The sequence below is a fragment of the Limulus polyphemus genome, unplaced genomic scaffold, assembly GCF_000517525.1.
Source record: "Limulus polyphemus unplaced genomic scaffold, Limulus_polyphemus-2.1.2 Scaffold349, whole genome shotgun sequence".
In the NCBI taxonomy this organism is placed as follows: domain Eukaryota; kingdom Metazoa; phylum Arthropoda; class Merostomata; order Xiphosura; family Limulidae; genus Limulus; species Limulus polyphemus.
The window spans coordinates 433,881-442,946 of record NW_013665959.1 but is presented as its reverse complement, the minus strand read 5'-3'; the positions used below and the strand labels follow the sequence as shown (position 1 = coordinate 442,946).

Sequence of the window (9,066 nt, the reverse complement as noted above, 5' to 3'; positions counted from 1 at the left end):
ATTATAAATATATATATATATATGTATAATAAATCTTATAAATATATATATATATGTATAATAAATATTATAAATATATATATATATATGTATAATAAATCTTATAAATATATATATATATATGTATAATAAATACTTATAAATATATATATATATATACAAACTGTAATTCCACACACAGCAAAGTTAATACACAGGTTACTGTTTGCTTATGATATAATGCAAGTTCAGGTATCTTTTGAATTAAAAATAGGCAAACTTTAAATCAAGCTGTTTTGTTGAAAGTGTTTTATATAAATACTATATTTTACCACAGTGTGTCAGTACATAAATACAAATTTACACCTTTCATATTTCTGATTTAAATGGCGGCTAAGTTAAAATGTCTGTCTCATGCAGTCGATTCGAAAGAAGTAAAATGCCAATAAAAATTAGTGTGATTTTTTCAGTGCACAAAACTGCAAAGGAGTGTCCCACATTTATAAAATTCCCGATTCAAGAACACGTGAGTTTTGGAGAATAAGAAATACAATAACAAATATAAGTCCTTAAAAAAAAGTAACAATTTTTCAAAAATATTATAATGAAAGTCAAGTTCTGACGCATTAGGCTTAAAGAGCGTTGGATGTACAGAAAATATAGTATATGGGTCGCTTAATTTATTCATCTCCTTGTTATTTTCTTTTGGGAATAAGTGATGAGTTGTGAATAACATCCCGCGGCTTCTGCTTACAATACTTTAAAACGTTTATATAAACGAATGGTACGATAAAAAAGTCTTGTCTCAGGTACGCTTACATAAAGGATTTTCATCTTACTCTAGTCCTCAGCGTTCGAACTTTAATCTAACCTATGTAGAAGTCACTGTGTTTTTCGTCACGCTTGATTTTATTTTTTATTTTCGAAATAGGCGAAACCATAAAAGCCAAAATGCATTTATCTAGATAGAGTAGTTCGATTACTGTTTGTCCATTACGATTTTAGTGACGAGGATTCAAGGGTGCCGTGAGGGGGGGGGTGCCATGAAACCTTGTAAGTGTAGTGAGTGTTGATATAATAAGCCTAAAGTAAAAATATCGATTCAATTTTAAACTTAAATAGTTTCTGAATTAATCTGTTTTCTGTTATATCACCAACATTTTGAATAAAAAACAAACCTCTTTAATCAACGAAGCCTCTAAATTTAGAAGTCAATAATTTTTTTCACTTCTATTGTCACTTTCATTTTATACTTTCAGCACATAGACTAACAACGATATTAGGTCATACATAAAAGCCATTGTTGAAACGTAGTGTTAGCAAAACGCACTGGCTTTTCTATATATTAGGAGTTGTTAATCTAAATGATTTTTACCAATAATTATCCTACGAATACGCCACTAATTCATTTCATGAATGATCTTAATTTTGATTGGTTCACAAAAGAACTTATCGACGTTTGACTGCCTTATTTCAGTTAGCTATGATATGTGAGGTTAGGGTATACTATGTGGTGGGGTAAATAGTACTTGCCCCGTAATTTTGGACGGACTATACGCTCGTTATATAATATTTTCATATCTGTTTTGTAACCTATTGTGTTACTAATGTTAATCTTCAGCAGTTAAACCTCTCTTTGTTTTACTGTCTCATCCCTGGACATATTTTGGTAGAATTTCTTTATTATTCTGCTTTTTTTTTCTTGTCCAATTCTAGAAAATAAGACTATTTCGACTTCTTTTTTGATGCTATTAATCTGCAGTTTTGAATTATTTAAGACAGAGATCATGGTTTTTATACAATTAATGATGCCAAACTTCGATTCAACTTTAAAAATAACTTGAAATAGAGATTACTGATATTGTCATTTTATGTATTAATAAGATTAAGTTATTTTCAACTGGGAGTGCTGTTTTAAATTCATAAAATTAGCGATCTTCAATTTTTGAAACTTAGAAAGAGATATCGCTGCTCTTCCATTACTTTTCATTGAAATATTACTTCATTTTACTAGTTGTTTTGAAGCCGCGGCATAGCGGCTCATAGAATGGCTCTGAGTTTTTCAAGTACAAACTTTTAGCTCATAGTTCCGTCATCTCTTGGCCAATTTGAGCTCTAATTACAGTTTTGGACTCAGGGGATCAAACCCTTTCGATTGATATATTTGACTACGTCCAAGGTCTCATAGATTAATTTACTCTAATCTTCCTTAAAAAAATTCAATTTGATGGTAGGCTGGTAGAGATCCTGATGAGTAATAAAATCGAATCGGGTATACGGGCGCCCCACGCTTGATATTTCTAGCGCACAAAAATATAGCTGATAAAAAAATCTCATAGATTAATTTACTCTATTCCTGCCGAAAAGAATTTCAAATACCGCGGCTATTGAGGATTCCCACTTGTTTGATATTTTAATTGAAATTCCTGCTTTCGTTTAAAATGTAGAGGCTTAAAAATGACAAGTTGTATTTTCAAATTTGCCGTTTTTATCCCTTCTTACCTTGATAAATGCAAATAAGTGTTGTTGTTTTTCATATACGTAGTTCGTTGGTGTTCCTAAGCATTCTTCTAAAATCCGAAATAAATTCAACAATTTAGTCTAAACGACAAAACATGCGGGACGTCTGCGGACTTACTACGCTAGTTAGCCCTTTGTGTAGCTTTGTGCTTAACTATAAACACACAAAATACAACGCTAGAAACCGGGTTTCGATAGCCACGGTGGGCAGAGCACAGATAGACTATTGTGTAGCGTTGTGCTTAACTTCAAACATGCAAACACAAATCCTAGCGTTTTTGCCCTTTATAACCAAATATCCCACAAATAATATTGATAATTGATAACCTTTAACTTTTTTATAAAAATTTAGTGGTGGGTTTATAGAGAAGTTAGATTTACTTAACAATTTATATTTTCCCTTCTTTTTTCTCATTCAAACCTCAGTAAATTTGAGCAATTTCTTTTAAACCGTTATATTGTGACGGTCAATCCCACTATTCGTTGGCAAGAGAGTAACCCAAGAGTTGGCGGTGGGTGGTGATAACTAGTTGCCTTCCCTCTAGTCTTTCACTGCTAAATTAGAAACGGCTAGCGCAGATAGCCCTCATGTAGCTAGCTATGTGCAAAATTTAAAACCGACCAAAACAATCCGTTTCAACTCGAAAGTTTTGTGGGTGAGCAAGGATATTGTTAGTTTTCTGTTTGTGTTTCTTTTTCTTTAGCTGTTAACTACATTTTTAGAATGGTTCGTTTCGTTTCGCTTTCTACTTTTAAGCTCAAAACTACACAATGGGCTATCTGTGTTGTGACCACCACGGGTACCAAAACCAGGTTTGTAGCGTTATAAGCTTTCTAACTTACCGCTGAGCCTCTGGGGGTGGTGGTGGTGGGGGCTTTTATAATAACATTTGTAGTTTTAGTTGATTTTTCATGAAATTCAAACCTTTATTATTCCATTCGTACTAAGCTCAATAACTGCAGTGTTCATAATTCATTTTAAGTTTTGACTTTATTCGAATTTCATATGATGGTAAAATTATGTTTTTACGATGATCATTTACAATAACCATTCGAAAAACTAGAAGACATCTTGTAAAAAAAAAAAAATCTGTTATGCTGTATATATATTTTCTGTTCTCGAACAAAAACTGGTTTAATGTGTATTCTCATTTCGAAACATGTTCTTTATACTGCAATGGTTGTTTACGACATCTTTCTTTATAAATATTGTTATCTAACAAAGGAAAGTTGTTTTCTTACATCTCAAACTGAATCCTAACTTTAACAATAAGCAGGTTGAGTCCCTAAATCGAATTGTTATTCATGAATATTCTAGTATTCAACGTACCAACCAATGATAATGGTGCAGTTATAATTGTTCATGTAAAAATAATATGTCTGAAAAAAAAAGGTGTGTAATGTGTTTCTAAAGAGAAACTTACTGAATAATTGAAGCATTTTGTTATTACTTATTTTTTGTCCGTAATCGCATCTTGAACGTCAACAGCTTCAACAAGATGCTACAACATAATTGAAAGTTTCCTCTATCATAATTGAAAGTCAACCCACGCACACTTTCTATTACGTTCGCTAACGAAGAATAGATAACTAGATGCTTTTTTAAATCAAAAATACGTCGTAGAAAATGGTTTGGTTTGTGGAACAAGACTATATGCGATTTAATGACTTTATTATGTATTATTTGCGTTATCACAAATCAGTGACGTACTGGATAAAGACAGTAAACACTGAATAAAAAAAAACGATTAATATTCACATTTGGTAAAGTTTCACTTTAAAATCATTCGCTTCGCAAATGTGCATGTTTTTCAATATTTGAATTTAAGAAAACCCGAAGCTTGAGTGAATAACTTAAAGTTTCAACTTTAATTAATAGCTTTATACACTGTCAGTTACGGGGATGCTAAGCCTTTTCTCTCTGTAATGGTTGTTGTCGGGTTTTGGCTAGTGATTAGTGTGCTAGGCTGAGGATCAGAAGCCTACTGAACAGTCTTAGCACTTTCAGTTTTTGGTATTCTACAAAGGTGGCGGTCAATCCCGATATTCAGTTAAGAGTATTCACGTTGGCGGTGGATGTTACTGACTGGCTGAATTCCTTCAAGTTCTAAATTAAGGACGGCTATGCCTGAATCTTAAACTACTATTCAGATTAAAAATACCAAATCCTGTAATGTTTCCATAAATGTTTTATGGCTAACTTATAACATTGATGATTGGGAACGTAGTAGCTTTTGTGTGTATCACATAAACGTACAGTTTCGAAATAAAACAATCAGATATCTTTATGTCATTTTCAAATGCTATTTCAACACTGCCCCCCAGTGGCACAGCGGTATGTCTGCGGACTTACAACGCTAGAATCCGGGTTTCGATACCCGTGGTGGGCAGAGCACAGGTAGCCCAATGTGTAGCTTTGTGCTTAAATAAAAACAAACAAATTTCAACACTAACGCCAATGTTTGACACAAAAAAAGAAACAGAACTTTCGGAAGTACATTCAAACAGTTAAGTTGCTAAGAGCTCCAGGAAACACGAAATCTAAGAATAAGAGATCCAGTGTGCGAAATTAATGTTTGTACGTCTGTTTATTTAAAACAAGTTATAAATTATGCATTTCAATACTTACGTATATGAGGATTAATCATATGAAAGGTTTTTTTTTTTTAAATCGTTTCTTGGACATATAGTTCGTTTTGTTCCTTTTTTTCTTTGTTTAATCAAGCCTTTGATTACTTCTAGGTCGAGTTTGAAACTTAAAATAACAGAACTAATTTACTTAAAACTTTTGCTTTGAAAATTTAAGTTAATTTAAGATAATTTTGAGTATCTTAAGCCTATGAATAGTTATAATTTGTAAGGGTTACATAATTACTATTGAATTCCAGTTTGACAACAACTAAAACAAATAAAAAATACAAAAACAATAAATGAATTACATTGCTGGTTTTGCTTTCAGCATTTAAAATGAAGTTACAACGATGATATTATTTTCCCCTAGTTAGCTGGAGTTTCCAGAAAATAAAACGGGGTGGAATGAGAAAATATGTTAAGACTTATATGATATGAAAACTGGGATGAAATAACAATAGAACTGGACAGGAAAAAGTGTTAGCAGTAAGATATATATATATATGATGTTATGTAATAAATATCTAATATTACTCTTAATTTCATGAATTCGAAACAAGTGTTCTTTAATAACTTTTTCTGCGAGCAATTATAGTTATTTTTCACAAGTAGACAGGTTCTCTGATGCTGAAATCACCTGGATTATTATTGTTGACATCAATTTGTTTAACTGATGATTTTCGCGCAAAGCTACTTGAGGGCTATCTGTGATAGCAGTCCTTAAGTGATAGATTAGAAGGTAGATTAGGCAGCAAGTCAACATCACCCACCGCCAACTTTTGGGCTACTCTTTTGCCAACGAATAGTGGGATTGAGTGTCACATTACAACACCCCCATGGCTAAAAGGGGCCCCTCGACTTGCACATTGCGAGCCCTAACCACCAGGCTATGCCAGACCTGTTGGTGTCAGACTTCTGAAGTATCGACACACTTATATCCCCTGTCTGTTACCAAAATATCTCAAAAAATAATTAATCTAAAGAAAATATATATCTTTGTGTAATGGGCATATTCAAACTGTATTTTGTTCACGGTTGTAACAGAAAAAGTGTGGAGTTAAAAACATAAATCATCACGGGAATTACTTTACGAGTTTCGTAACATACCTTATGTACTTATGAGCTGAAAAAAGTTGAGGTGTACAACTACAAGCATCAGATTTCCCCAGAAACAATTTACTCAACTTCGCTGTACTCAGCCAATTAGTTTGAGACTGAACAAGCAGTGATTTATGTATTTTTGAATTTCTTGAGAATTACTCTTGCATTAAAAGGAAAATAAAATCGACAGATAGCACTGTTATAATGTAATTTAACTTTCATGCACGTATTGCGAGGTAATTGGATAGTTTTGAAAGTACAATAAAGTTATACCAAGTGTAGTGAAGAAACATTGTTTTGTTTTTCAGACTGACTAGCTTCGTGGTATAATGATTACATGGCCAAGCCTTATAGGCTACTTTGGTTGTGTAAACATGAAGGCAATGCAAAAAATACTTGCTATCTCGGTAATTCCTAATATTACGATACCCGTGTTGCAACAATAAAATAATAACAGTTGGAAATTCTTGTTTGGTTAAACGATTTGTTGTTTTTAGTAGCTGTTTGGAAAACTGTGTATGCAACTAGAAACAAATTTAATAAAAAATACGACGCAGTGTTTTCCAGCATATGTAAAACTTGCATATCCTTAGTTAACTTAAGGCTGTTAACTTAATATGTAGTATGAATAAGTGTTTAAGCTGTCGAGAAAGTTTTATTTCTAATCAGTAAATATTGTAGGGCTTAAATTGGAATGAAACTTTATTAAAACTGGGTTGAATATTGAAAAGACGAATTTGAATAAGGTTGTTTTTCTTTATACCACATATGTTAATGTAGGCCAACAAAAGGTGTTTAATTTAAAATAACATTTAAGTACAGTGTTGTAATGAAGGTAAAGGGTGTTGTAATGAAGGTGAAGAGTGTTGTAATCAAGGTGAAGGGTGTAGTAATGAAGGCGAAGAGTGTTGTAATGAAAGTGAAGAGTGTTGTAATCAAGGTGAAGAGTGTTGTAATGAAGGTGAATGGTGTTGTAATGAAGGTGAATGGTGTTGTAATGAAGGTGAAGAGTGTTGTAATCAAGGTGAAGAGTATTGAAATGAAGGTGAAGAGTGTTGTAATCAAGGTGAATGGTGTTGTAATGAAGGTGAAGAGTGTTGTAATGAAGGTGAAGATTGTTGTAATCAAGGTGAATGGTGTTGTAATGAAGGTGAAGAGTGTTGTAATGAAGGTGAAGGGTGTAGTAATGAAGGTGAAGAGTGCTGTAATCAAGATGAAGGAACTTTAATACACTGTAGAAGTCTGTTTGATGATGACTTCCAAATTGCTAGCGAGCCTCTTCTACGTACACTAATAAATCAAATCGTCGTTCTTAAACTTTCGGACATCGTGACGAATGAAGACCTTTATAGTCCTATGAGATCAATTACTTAGGAACGAAGATTGTGGGGTAGAGCAATGAATATTGTTTTTCTATTTCATTTCCAGCTTCATGTTGTTGGTACAGTTACTTTTAAGGAGGAAGAGACTTGCAGCAGGTACCTTTTAAAGCCATATTTTGTAACTGACTTGAGTTTGGAAGGGGGTCAAGTGACTTAGGATAACAAGACAAAATGTCTGTAGAAATTCATCACTCTTAATGTTTTTTTAGTTAGTTTTTTTTAAAGACAAATAAACAGTCGAATGCTACAAAGATCAAGAAAAACAGTTGCAATTTTATCTCTTTCAGGTCTTAAGCAAGTGGCTTTATACATGTTACGTTACGTTATGTTTTTTTTTTTTTTGTCAATTTTAATAAAACTTTTGGACACTGTTAATTTTTCTTTAAATCTAGAGTCACGATGATGAAGGCTGAGCACCACTTCCGTGATCCAGGAGCAGAACTTTTGGCCAAATCTGGGATATTGCCACAACTATTCAAAATGCTGGAATGCCACTAATATTCTTTCTGAACAGATATAAATAATCTTACTTCATATTCAAAAACCAGCTTCATATCTGTTTTAGACTGATAGAAATAAATAGTCAAGCAGTGGTAAAATTCTCCTCATTTTAAATCTCTTTATTAAATAGGAAAATGATGTAATTAAACAAAGGGGGACCGGAACAAAACACCATTCTGCTATAGCTCATATATTAATGTTTTTATGAATACTTTTTATAATTTTAACTCTGAATTGCTCTCCACAGCCATTAGGCTGACAGTGGTGGCTTTAGGAACACGTGGAAGGTTTTAAATGTCGAAGTGATCTAAGACTATGATATTACTTCGGGTGGAATTTTGTTTTAAAAGAAGAATTAAAACAAAAGTAGAGATATGTAATCACAACATTTTATATATGTACAAAAACGGCCGAAATAGAATAAAGAGGTCAGTCATATAAAGATACAATATGAAAAAAGATAAGGCTATATAAAAGAGGAAACCTCTTAAAGATGTAATGTAAAAACGGTAAGTTAAACAACAAGAAAATAGTGAACACTTTGCCCCTTTTTATATCCATGTTCCAGTTGCAATAAAAAAATTGGACCACATTTTCTCCAATTTTTTCGTATTTACATATTTACCGGGTTTACCCTTTTATATAACTAGGCATTTTTATAGCACAACTTTATATGGCTGGCCAGTTTCTTTTAACTTGGCTATTTTTGTGTATGTCAAATATTTTTATCAGATTATATGAGTAAGTTATTAAATATCATTTGGGAAACACTGTCTAAGGGTGCTATAAAACTACTGTTTTATGCATTGCTAGCGTTAGCTGGGGTTAGAATACGTTAAACTGATTGGTTTGAACTTCGCGTAAGCTACACGAGGGCTATCTGCGCTAGCCGTCCCTAACTTATCAGTGAAAGACTAGAGGGAAGGCAGCTAGTCATCACCACTCACCGCCA

The 9,066-nt window shown here is 32.8% G+C and overlaps 1 long non-coding RNA gene across 1 annotated transcript in view; it reads left to right on the top strand.

Annotated features, from left to right (window-relative positions):
• Window positions 1-8,200, top strand: part of LOC111085363 — a 53,314-nt gene extending 45,114 nt beyond the window's left edge. The window contains exon 3 of the long non-coding RNA XR_002610212.1: window positions 8,006-8,200. This is a non-coding gene — a long non-coding RNA (uncharacterized LOC111085363). The remainder of the gene's footprint in view (window positions 1-8,005) is intronic.
• The last annotated feature ends 866 nt before the right edge of the window (window positions 8,201-9,066 follow it).